At 46.7% G+C, this 24,929-nt stretch overlaps 2 protein-coding genes across 10 annotated transcripts in view; one reads left to right on the top strand and one right to left on the bottom strand.

Annotated features, from left to right (window-relative positions):
• The window catches only part of IPP (intracisternal A particle-promoted polypeptide), a 78,373-nt gene extending 57,960 nt beyond the window's left edge, over positions 1 to 20,413 (bottom strand). For 2 of the 6 annotated variants that reach the window (XM_063939373.1, XM_063939376.1), the window contains exon 1: positions 19,800 to 19,900. The gene's annotated coding sequence lies outside the window, so the exon portion shown is untranslated. Of the gene's footprint in view, positions 1 to 19,799; positions 19,936 to 20,273 lie in introns of those variants that run through there. The other 4 variants (XM_063939374.1, XM_063939378.1, XM_063939375.1 and 1 more) reach the window with 4 other exon arrangements.
• The window catches only part of DPH2 (diphthamide biosynthesis 2), a 49,037-nt gene continuing 44,035 nt past the window's right edge, over positions 19,928 to 24,929 (top strand). Inside the window, exons 1-2 of one of the 4 annotated variants that reach the window (XM_063939380.1) lie at positions 19,933 to 20,018; positions 20,332 to 20,416. The gene's annotated coding sequence lies outside the window, so the exon portion shown is untranslated. Of the gene's footprint in view, positions 20,019 to 20,072; positions 20,417 to 21,322; positions 21,393 to 24,929 lie in introns of those variants that run through there. The other 3 variants (XM_063939379.1, XM_063939381.1, XM_063939382.1) reach the window with 3 other exon arrangements.

The raw sequence follows: 24,929 nt of genomic DNA, 5'->3' as shown, positions 1-24,929 counted from the left end.
CCCAACTCAAACTCTTCCGTAGGAGCCTTCTTGGATTCACACCAAGACACATATTTTCTCCAAATACGGTGGTAATGTTTAGACGTTACTCCTTTCCTGGCCTGAATAAGAGTGGGGATGACTTCCTTGGGAATATCCTTTCGGGCTAGGATCCTGCGCTCAACAGCCATGCCATCAAACGTAGCCGCGTCAAGTCTTGATACACACATGGCCCCTGCTGTAGTAGGTCCTCCCGAGGACGAAGAGGCCGAGGATCTTCTATGAGCAACTCCTGAAGATCTGGATACCAAGCCCTCCTTGGTCAGTCTGGAGCAATGAAGATTGCTCGAACTCTTGTTCTTATTATTTTGAGAACTTTTGGAATCAGTGGAAGTGGAGGGAAAACATATACCGAATGAAACACCCACTGGGTCACCAGTGCATCCACTGCTATTGCTTGAGGGTCTCTTGACCTGGAACAATATCTCTGAAGCTTCTTGTTTAATCGAGATGCCATCATGTCTACTTGAGGAACTCCCCAAAGACTTGTCACCTCTGCGAAGACTTCTTGGTGGAGGCCCCACTCTCCTGTATGGAGATCGTGTCTGCTGAGGAAGTCTGCTTCCCAGTTGTCCACTCCCGGAATGAAAATTGCTGACAGAGCTTTTACATGTCTTTCTGCCCAGAGGAGAATCCTTGTCACCTCTCCCATTGCCGCTCTGCTTTTCGTTCCGCCTTGCCTGTTTATGTACGCGACTGCTGTTACATTGTCCGACTGGATCTGCACGAGATGATCTTGAAGAAGATGTACCGCTTGTAGAAGGCTGTTGTAAATGGCTCTCAATTCCAGAACGTTTAAGTGGAGGCAGGCTTCCTGACTTGACCATTTTCCTTGGAAGCTTTCCTCCTGTGTTACAGCTCCCCAGCCTCGGAGACTTGCATCCGTGGTTATTAGGACCCAGTCGTGAATCCCAAACCTGCGTCCCTCTAGTAGGTGAGAACTGTGTAGCCACCACAGGAGCGAAATCCTGGCTTTGGGGGACAGGATTATCCCGGTGCATGTGTAGGTGGGATCCGGACCACTTGTCCAACAGGTCTCACTGGAATACTCTGGCATGAAATCGGCCAAACTGTATGGCCTTGTAGGCCGCTACCATTTTCCCCAACAACCGAATGCATTGATGGATCAACACGCTTGTTGGTTTCAATATTTGTTTGACCATTTTCTGGATTTCCAGAGCCTTTTCCACTGGAAGAAATACTCTCCATACTTCTGTGTCCAGAATCATCCCTAAAAAGGACAATCTTGCCGTCGGTTCCAACTGCGACTTTGGAAATTCATGATCCAACCGTGTTGTTGGAGTGCGATGTTCTGCACCAACTGTTCCCTGGATCTCACTTTTATCAGGAGATCGTCCAGATAAGGATTATATTGACTCCTTTTTGACGAAGGAGGACCATCATCTCCTCCATCACCTTGGTGAATACCCTTGGTGCCGTGGAGAGTCCGAACGGCAACGTCTGGAACTGGTAACGGCAATCCTGTACTGCGAATCTCAGATAAGCTTGGTGAGGAGGATAAATGGGAACATGCAAGTAAGCATCCTTTATGTCTACTGCCACCATGAAGTCCCCCTCCTCCAGACTGGAAATCACTACCCTCAGGAATTCCATCTTGAACTTGAACCTTTTCAGGTAGGGATTCAGATTTTTCAGGTTTAAAATCGGTCTGTCCGAGCCGTCCAGCTTCGGAACTACGAAGAGGCTTGAATAAAAACCTTCTCCTTGCTGTGACAAGGGTACCAGGACAATGACCTGATCCTGACATAATTTTTGAATTGCCGTTGTTACTGCCTCTCTTTCTGGAAGAGAAGCTGGCAAGGTCGATTTGAAAAATCGGCATAGGGGGACGTCTTGAAACTCTAGTTTGTATCCATGGGACACTATTTGTAAGACCCATGGGTCCACACCAAACTGAATCCAGATTTGACTGAAAAGTTTCAGACGTGCTCCCACCCGAGCGGACTCCCGCAAGGGAGCCCTGAAAGGATTTGACCTTATATTCTTTAACCCTCGATGTGATGGCCTCTTAGACGTCTGGAGTGTAAGCTTTTAACCACAAGGTACATGCACAACACAAGCAGTAAAAATTCACACTGTTTATTATGAGGTTAACAAAGATATATAAGACAATGCATATGGGTGTAACTGACATTTTGTTACACTCCCATTGGCTCGTTAATAGTTACCAGGCAGAACAGAAAAGGCGGATGTCCATATATGGGTTTTCTACAAGTTTCTCAAACATTTAACAAAGTTTTTGTAACACAGTATATTTGGGTAGAAAGAACAAGTTTCATCTGGTATGGAACTGACCTTGGATGCCAGACCCACACAGGCCTGGTATCTGTATGAGAGACAAAGGCACCTAGCACAGGGCAGCACGCATCCATGCAAACACATAACAGTTCATATAGCATGTTTTAACCTTTCATTAGGGAGGTAGAAATATTCACTTTTACACTGTAACTATTATAAGGAAATTGATCATATAAAAAGTAATATTTACAAAGCACAGAAGAGTTAACCCTTCAATCCCCTCTTAGAATCATGATTATTATATGACATGATTCTTGAGTGAGGCTCCTTTCTTGTTCCTCCAGTTCTTGAGATATTGGACATAATCGTCGGGTCCCTTACTATCAGAGGAGGTGACAGGACTGGTGGTTATATCATAGTACATCAGGGCCTTATCAATGCCTTTGGAGGTAAGTTTCTTTCCACAGGGAATTACACAATAAACTATAATGCCTACAAGAATTAAAGTTACAAGTATGAATATGCTTATTTGCACAAGAGCCTGTTTCCAATTTTCAAACCATCCAAAATATTGGCTCCATGGGTTATCAATACCTGAATTTTTCTTAAGTTCTATGGATAAGGTTTCTAACTTGTTTATGGCTAAAGTAACCTTACCATTGGGACCAGTGTTGTCAGGAATATATGTACAACAGCCTTCCACCTTACTAATGTAAACACATGTACCGCCTTTTTCTGCTAGGATCATGTCAAGGGCCATTCTATTTTGGAATGTCATTTGGGAAGTGGCTTCTAGCTGTTCAGCTATACCTTTAAGAGCATCTTTGGTATCATTAACAAATCTTTGTTGATTATAATATATATAATTAATCCAGGCTACGTTTTTATTTACAGTTACTATAGGAAACAATGACTCAAAACCCGCAGCCACCTCATCTCTAGCTTTGAACTCATTTGGAACACCTCTTGGGACCCCTATAGCATCAATGTATACGTGGGGGTCAAAGCTACCTCCTGGGAGTGCTCTTTTCTTTCGATTAGCAGGAGTATTAGAGGGAGGAGTGGGGTCATCGGTGATCATTAAAAAGGCTGAAAAAAACAATTTTCCTGTTCTAGGGGTATATTAAGGGGCACTGTACCTAGGTGGGGCCTAGATTTGCCACAGACATAACAGTTGCTTTTATTGTGTTTGTTGTCAGCAAGTTTAGGGAACATGAAATAATCAAGGATGTATGTGGCTACGTGTGTATTGGAGGAATTGTACCACAAGGTGGGGACCCCATCTGTTTGTGTGATGTCGACTTCACATATTGTGAGGTGAATGAGGGCCAGTAGGGCTATCGAGATAGTCCCCAGGATAGAGATAGGGGGCAGGTTCTTCATCTTCTTCTGTTCTTCTTTCTTCGCTAGGTGGGAGGTCAGGGCTGTCTGCCCCGGTTCGTACCTCACTGGAATCACTTGCTTCCCTCTCTAGGTCTGGTCTAGGAACCTTTTTTACTCGGGATGCATGGATCCAGGCAGGACTTTCCTCTGTCAGGACTGCTGTTCGGGTAACTGCTACGACCTCTGTCTCTGGACCATAGGTGAAGTCTCCTGGGCTCTTGTTCCTGGGGAGCACCTTCACCACGACTCTGTCTCTGACTTTAAAGGGGTGTGTAGGTTCCTGTGGATTCAAAGGGTTTTTACAAACAACCTCATGTTCAATTTCATTCAGTTTTGTTATCAGGGACCTGACATACTCTTCTCTGATGAGTTCTAGATCTCCTTCCTGTACTACTAGTGGTTTCTTAGCCCAGGGTGTAGGAAAAGGGTCTACCCATTAGTATTTCAAAGGGTGAGTATCCTAGAGTTTTCTGTGGGGTATTCAAGATGCTGGTGTTTAGCTTTATTAGGGTTGTTCCTGAGGCAAGTGATGCATCTGCTAACATACTGGTCCACAAGTGATTTGGCACCAGCAACATAAAAATCATTGGTTAGTAGGAGGAGCGTTGTGGCTTCACCACGGTGACCAACACCACGGCACTGGGCAACGAGCAAAGGGGCACTGGACTGGGGTATACAGGGTTTCCCCTCTTTGCAGATTAATCCTGATTTAGGATTTTTTCTGCAGAATTGGGTAAGTTCAGTCGGAGAGATCAGTATTAGTCGCAGCAGCTTGAAGTTGAGTGAGCAGATGGACGTTGTCAAGGGAGGGACATGCTCTAGTGAGTGCAATGAGTTCTGCAGCTTGCGCGGACTGATAAGGTATTGGTAGGGTTTCCAACACAGTATCAGGGAGGGTGACAATGGCATAGCCAGCCTGGTATGTATTGTCATTGAGCCTACTACAGGAGCCGTCAACAAAAACTATGTCTGCGCCTGGTATGGGAACGGGAGACATGTCAAGTCTGGGAGAAGTTTCAGCTTCAATGGAAGCAGCACAGTCATGTAGGTCGGGTGGTTCATCCTCGGGACCTTTCAAGCCTAAAAGGGCATTGAGAATGGGTGCAGGGCCAGAAGAACTAGCAGTGTACTTAATGGTAAGGGTAGGGTTACTCAAAAGGAGTACTTCATATCCACTAAGGCGTTGTGCTGACATGTGCTGTGTGTGCAAGCCTTTAAGTATTGCCAGGACATCATGTGTGGTGTGGAGTACTGTGATGTGGCCCAAAGTGAGGGTAGTGGCCATTTCTGCAACCATTGCACAGGCTGCCAAAGCCCTGAGGCAGGCAGGCATACCTTGCACAGACACTGGCATGACTTTGGAAAAAAATGCCACGGGGCGCAACTTCCCTCCATGAAACTGTGTGAGCACCCCCGCCATGGTTTTACAATTGTCCCTTGCATATAGATGGAAAGGTAGCACATAATTGGGGAGGCCAAGTGCCGGACTTTTTATCAACATACATTTTAAACTTTCATATGCAGTTAACATTTCTTGTGACCATTGTACAGTTTTAGGTTTGTCCTTCAGTGTGGCTTGTCTCAAAATGTTATCATAATAAGAGCAATCAGAAATCCACTGTCTGCAGTAATTTACCATACCCAGGAAGGACAGTAGTTCCCTCTGGGTAGTTGGGGTGACCAGGCCCAATACAGACTGTATGCATTGTGGACTGACTTTCCTCTCTCCCTGAGTGAGCACAAAACCTAAGTAATCAACATGCTTTTTACACCATTGCATTTTTATTTTGGACACCTTGTGTCCACATTCACAAAGCCAGTTTAGTAATGAAACACCATCCTCTCGGCAGGCCTCCTCAGTTTTACTACAGAGCAGCAGATCATCTGCATACTGTAGCAGGACTGAACCATGGTGAGGTTGCCAGGGCCTCAATGTGGCCTGGAGACAACAGGTGCGTCAATAATCTGCACCAGGTAAGTTGTTTACCCTCAAAAGAAAAGGCAAAAAGTAATTGTGTCTGTGAATCTACAGGTATGCTGAAAAAAAAAGGCATTCTTCAAATCAATTACAGAGAAGAACGCAGCATCTGCAGGGATTGCAGAAATGAGTGAGTTTACATCTGGAACAATTGGTGCAATTGGGACAATTAGCTGATTGATCGCTCTGAGATTCAGTACAAATCTTATACTGCCATCAGCTTTGGCAACAGGGTTCACAGGAGTACAGTATGGTGATACAATATGTCTGAGAATACCCTGTTGTAAGAATTGCTGTATCATGGGGCGGAGACCTTCTATCTTTTCTGGTGAGAGGGGATACTGCATAGGTCAGAACACAAAACACTGGTTGTTGCACCGCTGTCCACTAAAAAGGGAATTTCTCTATCGTCCTAAGTGGATGCTGGGGTTCCTGAAAGGACCATGGGGAATAGCGGCTCCGCAGGAGACAGGGCACAAAAAAGTAAAGCTTTTACCAGATCAGGTGGTGTGCACTGGCTCCTCCCCCCATGACCCCCCTCCAGACTCCAGTTAGATTTTGTGCCCGAACGAGAAGGGTGCAATCTAGGTGGCTCTCCTAAAGAGCTGCTTAGAGAAAGTTTAGCTTAGGTTTTTTACTTTACAGTGAGTCCTGCTGGCAACAGGATCACTGCAACGAGGGACTTAGGGGAGAAGTAGTGAACTCACCTGCGTGCAGAGTGGATTTGCTGCTTGGCTACTGGACACTAGCTCCAGAGGGACGATCACAGGTACAGCCTGGATGGTCACCGGAGCCGCGCCGCCGGCCCCCTTGCAGACGCTGAAGAGAGAAGAGGTCCAAAATCGGCGGCTGAAGACTCCTGAGTCTTCATAAAGGTAGCGCACAGCACTGCAGCTGTGCGCCATTTTCCTCTCAGCACACTTCACACAACAGTCACTGAGGGTGCAGAGCGCTGGGGGGGGGCGCTCTGAGAGGCAAATAAAAACCTTATTAGAGGCAAAAAAATACCTCACATATAGCCCACAGAGGCTATATGGAGATATTTAACCCCTGCCTAACTTCAAAAATAGCGGGAGACGAGCCCGCCGAAAAAGGGGCGGGGCCTATCTCCTCAGCACACAGCGCCATTTTCTCTCACAGAAAAGCTGGAGAGAAGGCTCCCAGGCTCTCCCCTGCACTGCACTACAGAAACAGGGTTAAAACAGAGAGGGGGGGCACTGATTTTGGCGATATTGTATATATATAAAAGATGCTATAAGGGAGAAACACTTATATAAGGTTGTCCCTATATAATTATAGCGTTTTTGGTGTGTGCTGGCAGACTCTCCCTCTGTCTCCCCAAAGGGCTAGTGGGTCCTGTCCTCTGTCAGAGCATTCCCGGTGTGTGTGCTGTGTGTCGGTACGTGTGTGTCGACATGTATGAGGACGATGTTGGTGAGGAGGCGGAGAAATTGCCTGTAATGGTGATGTCACTCTCTAGGGAGTCGACACCGGAATGGATGGCTTATTTAGAGAATTACGTGAGAATGTCAACACGCTGCAAGGTCGGTTGACGACATGAGACGGCCGACAATCTATTAGGACCGGTCCAGGCGTCTCAGAAACACCGTCAGGGGTTTTAAAAAACGCCCATTTACCTCAGTCGGTCGACACAGACACAGACACGGACACTGAATACAGTGTCGACGGTGAATAAACAAACGTATTTCTCATTAGGGCCACACGTTAAGGGCAATGAAGGAGGTGTTACGTGTTTCTGATACTACAAGTACCACAAGAAAGGGTATTATGTGGGAGTGAAAAAACTACCTGTAGTTTTTCCTGAATCAGATAAAATAAAATGAAGTGTGTGATGATGCGTAGGGTTACCCCGATAGCAAATATTGGCGTTATACCCTTTCCCGCCAGAAATTAGGGTACGTTGGGAAACACCCCTTAGGGTGATAAGGCGCTCACACGCTTATCAAGTGGCGTTACCGTCTCCAGATACGGCCGCCCTCAAGGAGCCAGCTGATAGGAAGCTGGAAAAATATCCTAAAAAGTATATACACACATACGGTGGTTATACTGCGACCAGCGATCGCCATCAGCCTGGAGATGCAGTGCTGGGTTGGCTTGGTCGGATTCCCTGACTGAAAATATTTTATTCATGTAGAGCATTTAATAGGATGCATTCTATATATATGTATGTGAGATGCACAGAGGGATATTTGCTCTCTGGCATCAAGATAAGTGCGTTGTCCATATCTCCCAGAAGATGTCAGGGACACGACAGTGGTCAGGTGATACAGATCCCATACGGCAGATGGAAGTATTGCTGTATAAAGGGAAGGAGTTATTTGGGGGTCGGTCCATCGGACCTGGGGACCACAGCAACAGCTGGGAAATCCAACCTTTTTTACCCCAAGTTACATCTCAGCTAAAAAAGACACCGTCTTTTCAGCCTCAATCTTTCCTTTCCCATGAGGGCATGCAGGCAAAAGGCCAGTCATATCTGCCCAGACATAGAGGTAAGGGAAGTAGACTGCAGCAGGCAGCCCTTTCCCAGGAAAAGAAGCCCTCCACCGCGTCTGCCAAGTCCTCAGCATGACGCTGGGGCCGTGCAAGCGGACTCAAGGTGGGGGGGTAGTCTCAAGAGTCTCAGGGCGCAGTGGGATCACTCGCAAGTTGACCCCTAGATCGTACGAGTATTATCCCAGGGGTAAAGATTGGAGAGTCGAGACATCTTCTCCTCGCAGGTTCCTGAAGTCTGCTTTACCAACGGCTCCCTCCGACAGGGAGGCAGCATTGGAAACAATTCACAAGCTGTATATCCAGCAGGTGATAATCAAAGTACCCCTCCTACGACAAGGAAAAGGGTATTATTTTTCCACACTATATTGTGGTACTGAAGCCAGACGGCTTGGTGACACATAGTCTAAATCTAAAATGTTTTGAACACTTACATAAAAGGTTCAAATCGAGATAAAGTCACTCAGAGCAGTGATAGCGAACCGGAAAAAAGGGGACTATATGGTGTCCCTGGACATCAAGGATTACCTCCATGTCCAAATTTTGTCCTTCTCATCAAGGGTACCTCTGGTTCGTGGTACAGAACTGTCAATATCAGTTTCAGACGATGCCGTTTGAATTATCCACGGCACCCCGGGCCTTTTTACCAAGGTAATGGCCGAAAAGATGTTTCTTCAAAGAAAAAAGGCATCTAAATTATCCCTTACTTGCACGACCTAAAAAGGGCAAGTTCCAGAGAACAGTTGGAGGTCGGAAGAGCACTATCTAAAGTAGTTCTTCGACGGCACGACTGGATTCTAAATATTCCAAGAATCGCAGCTGTTTTCCGACGATACGTCTGCTGTTCCTAGGGATGATTCTGGACACGGTTCAGAAAAAGGTTTTTCTTCCCGAGGAAAAAGCCAAGGAGTTATCCGACCTGTCAGGAACCTCCTAAAACCAGGAAAGGTGTCTGTACATCAATGCACAAGAGTCCTGGGAAAAATGGTGGCTTTTTACGAAGCAATTCCATTCGGCAGATTCCATGCAAGAATTTTCCAAAGGGATCTGTTGGACAAATGGTCAGGGTCGCATCCTCAGATGCACCTGCGAATAACCCTGTCGCCAAGGACAAGGGTATATCTTCTGTGGTGGTTGCAAAAGGCTCATCTATTGGAGGGCCGCAGATTCGGCATACAGGATTTGATCCTGGTGACCACGGACGCCAGCCTGAGAGGTTGGGGAGCAGTCACACAAGGAAGAAACTTCCAGGGGGTATGGACGAACCTGGAAAAGTCTCTTCACATAAACATTCTGGTACTAAGAGCAATCTAAAATGCTCTAAGCCAGGCGGAACCACTCCTGCAAGGAAAACCGGTGTTGATTCAGTCGGACAACATCACGGCGGTCGCCCATGTAAACAGACAGGGCGGCACAAGAAGCAGGAGTGCAATGGCAGAAGCTGCCAAGATTCTTCGCTGGGCGGAGAATCACGTAATAGCACTGTCAGCAGTGTTCTTCCCGGGCGTGGACAACTGGGAAGCAGACTTCCTCAGCAGACACGATATTCACCCGGGAGAGGGGGGTCTTCATCCAGAAGTCTTCCACATGCTAATAAACTGTTGGGAAAGACCAATGGTAGACATGATGGCGTCTCGCCTCAACAAGAAACTGGACAAGTATTGCGCCAGGTCAAGAGATCCACAGGCAATAGCTGTGGACGCACTGGTAACACCTTGGGTGTACAAATCAGTATATGTGTTTCCTCCTCTGCCTCTCATACCAAAGGTATTGAAGATTATACGGTGAGGAGGAGTAAGAACAATACTAGTGGCTCTGGATTGGCCAAGAAGGACTTGGTACCCGGAACTTCAAGAGTTGGTCACGGACGGCCCGTGCCCTCTACTTCTGAGAAGGGACCTGCTACAACAGGGTCCCTGTCTCTTTCAAGACTTACCGCGGCTGCGTTTGACGGCATGGCGGTTGAACGCCAGATCCTAAAAGGGAAAGGCATTCCAGAAGAAGTCATTCCTACCTTGATTAAGGCAAGGAAGGAAGTCACCGCGAAACATTATCACCGCATTTGGCGAAAATATGTCGCGTGGTGCGAGGATCGGAGTGTTCCGACGGAGGAATTTCAACTGGGTCGTTTCCTACATTTCCTACAATCAGGATTGTCTATGGGTCTCAAATTGAGATCTATTAAGGTTCAAATTTCGGCCCTGTCAATATTCTTCCAAAAAGAATTGGCCTCAGTTCCTGAGGTACAGACTTTTGTTAAAGGAGTACTGCATATACAGCCTCCTGTGGTGCCTCCGGTGGCACCGTGGGATCTAAATGTAGTTTTAGATTTCCTCAAATCCCATTGGTTTGAACCATTGAAAAAGGTGGATTTTAAATATCTCACATGGAAAGTGACTATGTTACTGGCCCTGGCTTCCGCCAGGAGAGTATCTGAATTGGCGGCTTTATCTTATAAAAGCCCTTATCTAATCTTCCATTCGGATAGGGCAGAACTGAGGACTCGTCCGCATTTTCTCCCTAAGGTGGTATCAGCGTTTCACCTGAACCAACCTATTGTGGTGCCTGCGGCCACTGGCGACTTGGAGGACTCCAAGTTGTTGGACGTTGTCAGAGCCTTAAAAATATACATTTCAAGGACGGCTGAAGTCAGAAAATCTGACTCGCTGTTGATACTATATGCACCCAACAAGTTGGGTGCCCCTGCTTCTAAGCAGACGATTGCTCGTTGGATTTGTAACACAATTCAACTTGCTCATTCTGTGGCAGGCCTGCCACAGCCTAAATCTGTTAAGGCCCATTCCACAAGGAAGGTGGGCTCATCTTGGGCGGCTGCCCGAGGGGTCTCGGCATTACAATTCTGCCGAGCAGCTACGTGGTCGGGGGAAAACACGTTTGTAAAATTCTACAAATTTGATACCCTGGCAAAAGAGGACTTGGAATTCTCTCATTCGGTGCTGCAGAGTCATCCGCACTCTCCCGCCCGTTTGGGAGCTTTGGTATAATCCCCATGGTCCTTTCAGGAACCCCAGCATCCACTTAGGACGATAGAGAAAATAAGAATTTACTTACCGATAATTCTATTTCTCGGAGTCCGTAGTGGATGCTGGGCGCCCATCCCAAGTGCGGATTATCTGCAATACTGTACATAGTTATTGTTAACAAATTCGGGTTATATTGTTAAGGAGCCATCTTTAAGAGGCTCTTTCTGTTATCATACTGTTAACTGGGTTTAGATCACAAGTTGTACGGTGTGATTGGTGTGGCTGGTATGAGTCTTACCCGGGATTCAAATTGCCTCCCTTATTGTGTACGCTCGTCCGGGCACAGTACCTAGCTGGAGTCTGGAGGGGGGTCATGGGGGGAGGAGCCAGTGCACACCACCTGATCTGGTAAAAGCTTTACTTTTTTGTGCCCTGTCTCCTGCGGAGCCGCTATTCCCCATGGTCCTTTCAGGAACCCCAGCATCCACTACGGACTCCGAGAAATAGAATTATCGGTAAGTAAATTCTTATTTTTACTTCCATTTATAATAAGTGGCAGCAGAGGTGAATCTTTACTATGACGGGAGAGTTGAATAAAGGCTGGGATACCCTCCTCCGGGCCCCGTCAGTGCGCGGGGTCTTTGGAATCTTCCCTGACTGCGGGGCCGGCTCTGTCTGTCAAAGCGTCCGGAGCTCTGATAGGCATGAGTGGGTGGGGAAATGAGTAAGCTTTCTGAGTTAAGCAAAGGTAAGCCAGCGTCATCTGTCCAGCAGTCCTTAAACCTTTTCCAAAACGCAGTAACAGACTATGAAGGTTTCTGTTTACAAGCTACAGCGACAGGCAAAAAGCACAGGCTTTAAAGACTTCCTTCATATGTGTATAGCTGCGTCCTTTGCAAGCTTTGCGCAAATAAGATATACAGCCATCGAGGGTAATAGTGGGCTTGGGACAGTGTTTTACTATTATCTAAACTCTGGGTTATTGGTGCGTTAGGGATAGAGCTAGTGGACGCACTCTCCAGCAGTGGAGCTGGAGGCAATCCCATTTGGTGTGAAAGGGTTACTGCTGCCAAGAGATCTGTGTCCTCAAGCGCAGGATACATTGGAATGCAAGGGGGGGAGGCGAGAGGGATTTAAAAGATTTACAGTTCTCTGCAGTTTCGCTTCTGTGCTAAACTGACATTTTTTCTTAAATCTCCATATAGAAAGGGTAATTACTGCCTTCCCGTAGGAATGGGTCCTGTCCTGCTTTCTCTGTCCATCCCGCTAAATTATCCACCCATGGGTTAACTAAGTAATACTCTGAGGTAGAGTTGCGGGCGACATACATCTTGCATGTCTCACCAGGGAGGGGCGGGGAATATGCAGGTTTTTTTACTCTGACTAGAGCCCATTGTCAGACAGTAATATAAATCAACAGTACAACTTTAAAGGAAAATATCTAAAATTTACAACTCTACTATACATGCATCAGCTAACCAGTTAATTAGTCATTGACAATATCACAATATTATCTGTATAGTGAGAACATGAAATCTTTTGACGGTACGATACTTACCATTCGTACAAGATGTCAGAAAAATACAGCGTTTTAGACAGGAAGCAAGAAAAGTGTTTGAGTAAAGATATCTGGCAGACGAAAACTTACCAGCCGTCTGGACCAAATATAAGAACTTATCTCACTACAAACATACAAGAATATAGACGATCAAATCGAGGTATTCTCTACGTTACGTATAGACTCCCAGGTCTATTTTTTTTAAGTATCCCAGATACTGACGTCTTTGGAGAATTGCGCTTGGACGCCTGGTCCTTTCTCAGACGTATCTTTAAGTCCCAGACATTAAAGATTCTATGGTATCCCTGATACCTGTTTTATGCTTTTACATAAAACTTCGTAATATTAAGTCCCGGACTTAAATATTACCTTGTCACGTGTTCCCGGAACACTGACACGGATTCAGCTTCAGTGTATGACCGCAATCCTGTATGGCAAAGACAGACAATAAATTCTCTATCTTACCATTCAGGGACGATCACTGAATTCCGGACATAGCCCCCAGCTGAAAGGATTTGACCTTATATTCTTTAACCCTCGATGTGATGGCCTCTTAGACGTCTGGAGTGTAAGCTTTTAACCACAAGGTACATGCACAACACAAGCAGTAAAAATTCACACTGTTTATTATGAGGTTAACAAAGATATATAAGACAATGCATATGGGTGTAACTGACATTTTGTTACACTCCCATTGGCTCGTTAATAGTTACCAGGCAGAACAGAAAAGGCGGATGTCCATATATGGGTTTTCTACAAGTTTCTCAAACATTTAACAAAGTTTTTGTAACACAGTATATTTGGGTAGAAAGAACAAGTTTCATCTGGTATGGAACTGACCTTGGATGCCAGACCCACACAGGCCTGGTATCTGTATGAGAGACAAAGGCACCTAGCACAGGGCAGCACGCATCCATGCAAACACATAACAGTTCATATAGCATGTTTTAACCTTTCATTAGGGAGGTAGAAATATTCACTTTTACACTGTAACTATTATAAGGAAATTGATCATATAAAAAGTAATATTTACAAAGCACAGAAGAGTTAACCCTTCAAGCCCCAGCGTCATGCTGCAGATTTGGCAGAAGCAGGGGTGGACTTCTGCTCCTGCGATCCGGGAGACGCTGCGGATTTCTTTCCTTTCCCCATTCCCCTACCTGCAAAAAAGGGTGAACCTTTGGCCTTTTTGTATTTGTTGGCCGAAAGGACTGCATGTGAGAGTGATGTGTCTTTTTCGCCGGTGTAGGAGCATAAGGCAAAAATGTCGACTTACCTGCGGTAGCCGCCGAGACTAACGCATCCAGCCCATCACCAAACAAGGCCTCACCTTTATACGGGAGAGCCTCCATATTTCTTTTGGAATCTGCATCAGCATTCCACTGGCGAATCCACAACGCCCTCCGAGCCGATACTGCCATGGTAGCGGTTCTTGATCCCAAGAGATCAATATATTTCATGGTTTCTAGTACGTACGCAGCAGCGTCTTTGATATGACTTAACGTTAGGAGTATCTCGTCTCCATCTATTGTGTCAATGTCTAATGACAAGTTTTCTGACCACTTCTGAATAGCACTACTCACCCACGCACAGACAATAGTAGGCCTGAGTAGTGTCCCATTGGCCACATCAATAAATCACCTCACTCACTTTGCCTGTCGGCTCCTTAAATGAAGCCATTCCAGGCGCAGGGAGAAACACCTTTTCTCTTTTATGACGGCCCTGTCTAAAATGCGGGGTGACTCCCACCTTTTGGAAAAAGGTAAGCTGCCTGAATTCCTTTTGGGAATCTGATATTTCTTTTCAAGTTAAATCAGACTCCCTCCAAGAGACTGTTCCTGAGGTGGAGGGAAAATTACATTACTTCTTTACTAAAGTAAACCCTCTCCTTGTGGTAAAAGAGGGGCTTCGTAACTTCTAACACCACCTTTATAGCTAAAACATGTTTTGAATGCTTTTTTGCTAATTTAGGACCTATTCCCCTGGAATCACTAGTGTCGACACAGGAATCAGAGTCTGTGTCGGTATCAGTTTGTACTACTTGCAAATTTGTATGTAACCCAAAGAGGTCCCTTATATTCAGTTTTCTGTATGAGATTCAGTAGTGATTCACACTATCATGTAACCTTTAACCCAGTCAGGCTCTTGGTGTCATATTACACGTCTGTGTCTCTAACAGGTCTTCCACAGAGGAAGAGATTCCCTGCCACAGACATGTCACACACGTGCTCAACCACACCACAGACACTCCGGGACTTATAGGTGACAGACCCACAGTAAAATCTGTCAGAGGGACACATATAGGATTTGCCAGTTCACAACCCAGCGCCAGTAACACAATGTCTGTGAACACAAAATGCCCACTGACATGTAGCGCTTTTATAATGCTAATCACACAGTTATATAGCACCAAATTCACTGTGGCCCCCCCTGTTTTGCACCCTGATACTTGTTCAGTAGTGGAGGAGGACCAGCGTTGTCTCTGCAGCCTGAGGAGAGAGAGAAAATGGAGCTGAGCAGTGTGCTGGCTGACTAAGGAGGAAGCTCCACTCTTCAATGGTGTGTTTCTCTTTTATGAGGTAATTTTTTATACTGGCGGGGTAGGACTGTGCCTCAGCAACTTATGCCCCTTATTTATGCCAGTTCCCATAGGTTTCATGCTGCCCAGGGCGCGCCCCCCCCCCCCCGCAACCTGCAGTGCCTGTGTATGGGAGGGCAACATGGCGCGCTGCGCTCCCGCCAGCCGCGCGGTACCTCTAGCCGTCATTTTCTTTATTGAGAATCTGTCTTCTAACACTCACCTGTCTTCTGACTTCTGGCTCTGTGAGGGGGGTGACGGCATGCTGTGGGAGTGAGCATCTAGGCACGGCTAGCGTTCAGTTCCCTTCAGGAGCTAATGGTGTCCTGTCAGCCAGAAGCAGAGCCATGAAACGCTTTTGGAAGTTGGTTCCTACTTCTGCCCCCTCAGTCCCACGAAGCAGGGAGACTGTTGCCAGCAGTTCTCCCTGAAAATAAAAAACCTAACATAAGTCTTTTCAGAAAAAAACTCAGTAGAGCTCCTCTGGAGTGCATCCAGTCTGCCTGGGCACATTTCTAAAACTGAGGTCTGGAGGAGGGGCATAAAGGGAGGAGCCAGTTCACACCCTTGAAAAGTCTTAAAGTGCCCATGGCTCCTGCGGAACCGTCTATACCCCATGGTCATAAAATGGACCCCAGCATCCTCTAGGACGTATGAGAAATAAATGTTAATAATGTGTTTCACTAAGGCCTTTCTATCATTCAGGCAGGGCTGTTTTGAGTGGCCTCTGGGGATAATAGCGAACTGTCCTGGGTCTACACTTGTATTCAATTCAATAAACATACCATAACTATAAAGTACCCAGGAGCAAAACACATAAACATTTAAACATTGATGAAAAACAAAAAAAGAGCCAGAAGTATAAAGTGATTTATTTAGAAAGTTTGGAGGCGGGCATGCCGAAATCACTTTATACAAAGCTGAAGATGTTTAATTTACTAATACCCCTTTCACACGTGCAAGCCGGGAAATTGCCTGGTCTATCAAGCCGGCAAAATCCAGGGTCTCACCCTGAGGAAGGATTTACATCCGAAACGCGTTGGTGCTATTATAGAAGGACCCCAGGCTTGAACCATACCACCTATGTGGATATCCACTTGGATTGAATATAAGAGCCAATATCTTAGTGGTTTATACCTATCCCCTATTCCATCTAAGGGGTATAAGTGGAAGTGGCCTTGCCTGTCTATAGGAGGGTGCCTTGTTTTTATTGTTATATTTTTTCACTTTGGGTGAAAATAAAACTGTGCTTTTAAAGAGAACACGCAGTTGGATTTTAATATCGTATGAAAGGCTATATTTGAAGTACGGAAAATCTCGGTGAAGGAAGGAACACTAAAGATACCTTTGGATGCATATAGGGCTTTTTATAAAGGTAAGCCATGTTTTAATGGATGGATGTCATTGGTGTCACTATGCAGTGAATGGAAGAAGTGGAAAAAATCTTGAAAGAAAGCTTTATGGGAACGTATTGTTTGTAAGAAAGGTCAGTTTCAGTGACACAGCAGGATAACAGCAAACAGATTGGAGACCTTCTCATATATGGTGTTATATTCTGTTTCTTTGAGGATTCCCAAGATATAAGGATTTCGGGTTTATGTAGCAGCGCTTGGAGATCGTTCATCATATGTATTTGTGTATCTGAGAAAGAAGTGGTGTTCTTTTGGACGAGTGCCAAGCTGCAGCTAGGGCGCAAGTCACTGTTTCATTTCCAATATTATGACCCTGGTCGTGACTTCATCCCAAGTTGTTTGCATCCACACATACCAAAATCCCAGGTTGATGAGAATCCACATTAAAAACCCAGGATTTTGATGTAAGTGTGAAAGGGGTACAATACCTCTTTCAGACATAAGCCAAAAACCCATTTCGCATGCCGTAAATACACATCGACCCAGGTCCGGCATATGTCTGAAAGGGTCTACCTGTGTTGACAGCCCCGGGTCCTGTGATCCTGCAACTGACCAAAGTTATTCCCAGGACCAGCAACCCAGGTCAGTGCCCCGGCACATGTCTGAAAGGTATGACCCGAGACATGCGTAAAAAACAAATTCAATGGCTGGGGACAGTAGTGCTTGACATCATCTCCAAGCGCCCACTGTAAGTCTGAAGACCTGGGTCCAGTGTGAAGGGTGATGACCCGGGTAGTCAACCATGTGTAAACGGGGACAAGTACAGAAAGCCCCAGCTTCAACCCCTGCCCAGTGTCCCGGGTCTGAGTCGGGTTGAAGCCGGGGTTTTATGTCTGAAGGGGGTACAGTTCAGTTGATGGGGGTCGTAAGCCGCCAACTCCAGGCGTGTTTTAGCCAGAAACTTAAAAGGTTAGTGCTTTTAATAGCAAAACACAGCAGAGCTGATTCTAAGTCAGACGTATGTGCGGATGCTGTTTCCGTCCGGCAGAGGATGTCTGCTTACTACATTGTGCTAATGCTGTGTATATGAATCATCTGTGTGAATGAATGTGGAAGCCTATCCTGCCCACTGTTCTAACGTCTGCACCCAGTTCCAGTTTATGTCTTTGGTGCACGCGCAGTAAGCTAAAATCCCTGGGATCCGTCCACATTTGCGTCCTGCTCAGCACGAGCCCCAGGGTGGTTTGCTATATAATGCATTGTCCTTTTTACATTTAGGGTCTCAAGTCAACATGCTGGGGTTTAACCTTCTCTAATGTACTAGAAGTTTCAATAGAGCTTTAGGAGATGGAGGACATTAGTTACGATGAATCACTGGGGATGAGGAGGGTATTAGTTGTACGGTATCCCTGAAGAGGATGTTATTAGATGTAATGTATAACTAAAGGGGAAAGTATTAGTTACATATATCAGTGAGGAGGAAGGTATTAAGCTGGGTACACACTAGACGATATTGTGGACAATGTGCCCGATTCCGACACATCATTCACAATATCGTCTAGTGTGTATGCACTATGTCGCTGACGATGCATGCTATCAGTGAGGATGAGGAGGGTATGAGTGATAGGTCAGTGATGATGAGGAGGGTATACTGTATCAGTGTGTGTGTGTGTGTGTGTGTGTGTATGTATGTGTGTGTATGTGTGTGGGGGGGTACAATATATTAGTGAGGATGAGGAGCATATGTGAGTTATCAGTGAGGATGAAGAGGGTATACTGTATCAGTGGGGAGGTGATGGTATGCTGTATCAGTGAGGCTGAGGAGAATATGTGAGGTATCAGTGAGGCTGAGGAGCGTATGTGAGGTATCAGTGAGGCTGAGGAGCGCATGTGAGGTATCAGCGATGCTGAGGGTGGAATATGTGAGGTATCAGTGAAGCTGAGGAGCATGTATCAGTGAGGCTTAGGAGCGTAGGTGAGGTTTCAGTGAGGCTGAGGAGCATATGTGAGGATGAGGAGCGTATGTGAGGCATCAGTGAGGATGAGGAGCGTATATGAGGTATCAGTGAGGATGAGGAGCGTATGTGAGATATCAGTGAGGATGAGAAACATATGTGAGATATCAGTGAGGCTGAGGAGCATATGTGAGATATCAATGAGGCTGAGGAGCATATGTGAGGTATCAGTGAGGATGAGGAGGGTATGCTGTATCAGTGGGGAGGTGGGGGTATGATGTATCATTGAGGACGAGGAGCGTATGTGATGTATCAGTGAGGACGAGGAGCGTATGTGATTTATCAGTGAGGACGAGGAGCGTATGTGAGATATCAGTGAGGACGAGGAGCGTATGTGAGATATCAGTGAGGACGAGGAGCGTATGTGAGATATCAGTGAGGACGAGGAGCGTATGTGAGATATCAGTGAGGACGAGGAGCGTATGTGAGATATCAGTGAGGACGAGGAGCGTATGTGAGATATCAGTGAGGACGAGGAGCGTATGTGAGATATCAGTGAGGACGAGGAGCGTATGTGAGATATCAGTGAGGACGAGGAGCGTATGTGAGATATCAGTGAGGACGAGGAGCGTATGTGAGATATCAGTGAGGACGAGGAGCGTATGTGAGATATCAGTGAGGACGAGGAGCGTATGTGAGATATCAGTGAGGACGAGGAGAGTATGTGAGATATCAGTGAGGACGAGGAGAGTATGTGAGATATCAGTGAGGACGAGGAGCGTATGTGAGATATCAGTGAGGACGAGGAGCGTATGTGAGATATCAGTGAGGACGAGGAGCGTATGTGAGATATCAGTGAGGACGAGGAGCGTATGTGAGATATCAGTGAGGACGAGGAGCGTATGTGAGATATCAGTGAGGACGAGGAGCGTATGTGAGATATCAGTGAGGATGAGGAGCGTATGTGAGGCATCAATGAGGATGCGGTGCATATATAAGGTATCAGTGAGGCTGAGGAGCGTATGTGAGGTATCAGTGAGGCTGAGGAGCGTATGTGAGGTATCAGTGAGATCTGTGTGAGGTGTAAGATTAGTTATGTCAGTGCGGATGAGAAGAGGATGAGCTATAATGTATCGGTGAGGTGTACTGTGTGTCCGTGATATTAATTACATTATACAGCTGTGGATCAGTGATATGAATACCTGCTGCCGCTGCCGCTGCTGCTGCTTTAGCTCGTCTTTACGTTCCTACCTCAGGCTGCATCCTCCTCTGTGTACCCGGAAGTACTGGCGTTGGTACCGGCGGCCATCTTGGTAGTGGCAGCAGGAGCCGTGCAGCAGTCGTGTGTAGTGTACAGGAGGAAGCTGCCATGTGGGTTCTGCAACGCTGACTGGATAGTTCTTGCTGTGCGGAGATCTCAGGTATGTGGCCAATGGGATGAATCATCATTATAGTGAAACTGCGGTATGTGCTTCTTGCACAGCCCAGTGTACATAGGAGCTCACATGTATACAGCATGTACACTGACAGTAGTGTGCTACTAACATGAGCATTCAGCTGTGTACAAGGGAATTCCATGCCTACTGTCTCAGTGGTAAATGGAGGAAGGAACATATTCTCCATGCTATGGATGGTGACAGGTGTATTATATAGGCTATACTGTAAGAGTCTCTTACCTGCTACTACTCGCCTCTACTGTGCATTGCTGCTACTAGCCTCTATAACTTGTCACAGGTCTGCACTCCAGCCCGAAACGTCACCCCTGCTATTGTCTGACACCTGGTGGTATGTGACCTAGCTTATTGCTCTCTGATGGTTGGTGAGTGCACCATTATATTATATATATTTTACTAGGTGATTCGTCGCGCCCTATGGGTGCTCTTCACACCGTTGCAAGTGGCTACGCCCCTTTAACCCTTGCATGCCCTCAGGGCGTGCAATATTTTTCTTATATGGAGTATTACCTGGTGGTGCTGCGAGTGGGGGAAGGGGTCGGGAGGGTGGGAGAGGAGCGGGGTTGATGGGGGTGGGGGAGTGGCAGGTGCGGGGGTGCTCGGATGGGGTCTGTCAAAGTCGAAAAATATTGTTATACATATCCATTGTACTAACCCCTCATGCACATGCACGCTGCTCGTGCACCCGGTCTCCCATGCGTACACATACCCGCAAGTTGCGTAAGAGACGCTCCGGCGACTCGTGCGCATGATATGTGTATTTACGGCGGAGTTTGTGAGCGTGTAGCGTGCGACTCGAACGCAGCATATTTAACCCAAATAGTGCATTTTGTAGATATAGTTCCCTTAGATCATGTCAGCGAGTAATGTTAGTTTAAACAGTTCTTGGACAGAGAGATTCGTCTTTGCATGATAGGAAGGGTCAGACAAAGGTTGGTAGGTGATGTCTGGTATCCAGCTATAGGGTATTATTAGGGTAACATTCCAGTGTTAGCTAGGAAAAGATCGCTTGCTCCTGCGCATAGTTATGTACAAAAGTAGATTATGAACATTAACTGTATTTGCTGTAAATTACACATGCGGCGGGAATCCAGAGGATACCTCCCACCAGAGCAGTTGGGGAAGGACATCGCCTACCTGTTCAAATCCACCTATGACCTTTGCTGTAATGTAGGGACACATCTCTGTGTCCAATGAACAATGAGATTACAGGGACCATTGTATTGTGAATGTATGTTGTGTATAAAAGACCACTGTTGCCTGGCCAGCTCACAGACTCTGAAGGCTTTCTCCCTGATAGCTGAGGACTGGTCCAGGATGCGCTTGCGAACGATTCCCCACGTATGTATATTCTCTGTAGCCATTATTCTCTATTATTCTGTTTAGATTTCTTTGTTAGCCTGTAGTGTATAACTTGTATCTGTTTACCCCTTTTCTCTGAATAATCCGCTGCGGTGTTAGAGCCCAGTGGTTTACCACAAACCGGTGTTGTGTTTTCACTTTCCTGCAAAGGGCTTTCTTAGCGTCTCAATCGCTATAAGGTGTATAAGCATTGTTAAGGTTTTCAGGTATTACATCGTTGCAGTACTAGACTGCTAAGGTTTAAAGTATAAGCACACCCTTACACTGTTTCATTACTTAAGGTTTACTGTATATCACTCTGCACGTCCGCGCCGCGTGTACGTTGTACCCACGGCACGGCGTCTGATACGCTAATAGCGTATCAATACGGTATTCAGTACGCTAACAGCATGCTTAGTACGAAGCGTGAATCCGTGTGCGTACGTGCCGCTCGTGCGTCGCGCCCACGGCATAGCGTCGGATACGCTAAGTGTGTATCCATACGGTACACAGTATGCAAATAGCGTACTTAGTCCGTAGCGTGTGTAATAAGTCTAGCGGCCATAGCGGCTCCACGGTAATAGTGTATAGCTTTATGTTTTAAGGTAATATTTGACATTATCAATTGGGGGCATCGTCCGGTCCTCCTCATATCCGCAGCCTAGCAGGACAAGGCAGACTTTATCTATCAGCAAAGGGCGGGAAGGTAGTATCCCCTGTTAGCCTTTTCTTGGTCGGGGATACACTGATGCTGATTAGATAAGCGTCTGCTCCGCATGGTTTGTAGGGATGCTGGTGGGATCCGAAAGGTAAGAACGTAAAGCTATTGTTTTTTTAAATCTGTTAAATTTCTGTTTGGTGCCAACTGCGCACGCAACACACGTAACACACGCACACACCTGTATTTTATTTGTGTATTTTGCATATCTACTCGCTTGTTGCCATTAGCATTGATTACGTGCCGAGAAATTTGTTGCTATTTAGTTAAAAATATCTCCTATATATTTGCCTTAATCTGTGACTCTGTGCCCGTAACGCTGGGCGGAGTCACAGAGCTGGGCGGAGTCAACTGCATCTGCTGCAGGGAGCTACCCCATACCCAGCGCCAGCAGCAGTCAGGTGCAAGACCCTACCTTACAGTATAGGAGGTGAGGATAGCCACTAGCTGCCAGCTGCTGTGCCTGTCCTCCCCCCAATCACCTGTGACAGCGGGCTGTGTGCTGTGCAGTGCGGGTCCCGAAAAGGGGGCGGACCTACGGCGTCACGAAGGGGAGGAGCTACACGGACTAGAGGGGCGGAGCTACACGGGACCAGACAGCTGAACAGTGGTGGAATCAGCATTGCAGTGACGGCCAGCCAGACTTGGTAAGTGGAGGGTGAGAGAGAAATGTGTGTGCGTGTGTGTATATGGGCCCTCATTCCGAGTCGTTCGCTCGGTATATTTCATCGCATCGCAGTGAAATTCCGCTTAGTACGCATGCGCAATATTCGCACTGCGACTGCGCCAAGTAATTTAACAATGAAGATAGTATTTTTACTCACGGCTTTTTCTTCGCTCCGGCGATCGTAATGTGATTGACAGGAAATGGGTGTTACTGGGCGGAAACACGGCGTTTCATGGGCGTGTGGTTAAAAACGCTACCGTTTCCGGAAAAAACGCAGGAGTGGCCGGAGAAACGGAGGAGTGTCTGGGCGAACGCTGGGTGTGTTTATGACGTCAAACCAGGAACGACAAGCACTGAACTGATCGCAGATGCCGAGTAAGTCTGAAGCTACTCTGAAACTGCTAAGTAGTTTGTAATCGCAATATTGCGAATACATCGGTCGCAATTTTAAGAAGCTAAGATTCACTCCCAGTAGGCGGCGGCTTAGCGTGTGTAACTCTGCTAAAATCGCCTTGCGAGCGATCAACTCGGAATGAGGGCCATAGTGTGTGTGTGTGTGTGTGTGTGTGTGTGTGTGTGTGTGTGTGTGTGTATATATATGGTGGGGTGTGTGTGTTTGTATATATGTGTGAATTTTGTGTGTGTGTGTGAGGTATGTCTGTGTGTGCGCACTTTATGGACGCCACTGCTGGGGGGGCCATTACATGCAAGGACGCTACTAATATAGGGGGGGCATTACGTATAAGGACGCTACTAATATAGGGGGGGCATTACGTATAAGGACGCTACTACTATAGGGGGGGGGCATTACGTATAAGGACGCTACTAATATAGGGGGGGCATTACGTATAAGGACGCTACTACTATAGGGGGGGCATTACGTATAAGGACGCTACTACTATAGGGGGAGCATTATGTATAAGGACGCTACTACTATGGGGGGGCATTACGTATAAGGACGCTACTACTATGGGGGGGCATTACGTATAAGGACGCTACTACTATGGGGGGGCATTACGTATAAGGAGGCTACTAATACTGGGGGGCATTACATGTAAGGACGCTACTACTGGGAGGGCATTACATGTAAGGATGCTACTACTACTGGGGGGGCATTATGTATAAGGACGGTACTACTACTGGGGGCACATTATGTATAAGGATGCTACTACTACAGGGGTGGCATTACGTATAAGGACGCTACTATTACTGTTGGGAGGCATTACATATAACTGCTACTACTACTGGGGGGCATTACGTATAAGGACGCTACTACTACGGGTGGGGCATTACGTATAAGGATGCTACTATTACTGTTGTGGGGCATTACATATAACTGCTACTACTACTGGGGGGGCATTATGTATAAGGACACTACTACTATTGGGGGGGCATTACGTATAAGGACGCTACTACTACTGGGGGGCATTACGTATAAGGACGCTACTACTACGGGTGGGGCATTACGTATAAGGATGCTACTATTACTGTTGGGGAGCATTACATATAACTGCTACTACTACTGGGGGGGCATTATGTATAAGGACACTACTACTATTGGGGGGGCATTACGTATATGGACACTACTACGGGTGGGGCATTACGTATAAGGACGCTACTACTACGGGTGGGGCATTACGTATAAGATGAATAAGATTGTGCTACATTGTGGCGTAATTTTAAATGGGGGTACTATTGTGTGGCCATGCCCCTTAGTTGTGAGACCACACCACTTTTCCCGATGCACAACAAAGGAATATGGGAGGGCGCAAAATTCATAGTTTGCAGGGGGGTGCCGAACACCCTAGCACCGGCACAGGCCACCAGTAGCAAAAGTACACCACGGCCACTGACACTATCTGCAGGGAGGGGAACAGCGCTGATATGGAGGGTACTTGCAGGCAGCGAGTCGCCGCCCGCAGCTCCTCTCCCACCTACACACCATACCTGCCGCCTGACACCCACACCCCAGGGAGAGGGCGCTAGCTCAGGCACCGCTAGATCAGCATCTGCAGCATACACACAAGGGCTGCCATGCTCAGCGGCAAGCGGTGCGGAGCATGTGCAGCGGGACAGCGCCAGGACGGGACACGCACTAATCAACATTGCTGCTGGGCCGGAGCTCCCTCCGTCTGCAGCCTAAGGACGCGCG

The sequence above is a fragment of the Pseudophryne corroboree genome, chromosome 9, assembly GCF_028390025.1.
Source record: "Pseudophryne corroboree isolate aPseCor3 chromosome 9, aPseCor3.hap2, whole genome shotgun sequence".
Taxonomy (NCBI): Eukaryota; Metazoa; Chordata; class Amphibia; order Anura; family Myobatrachidae; genus Pseudophryne; species Pseudophryne corroboree.
Note: the sequence above shows the minus strand (reverse complement) of the source record. Positions and strands in the feature narration are given on the sequence as shown.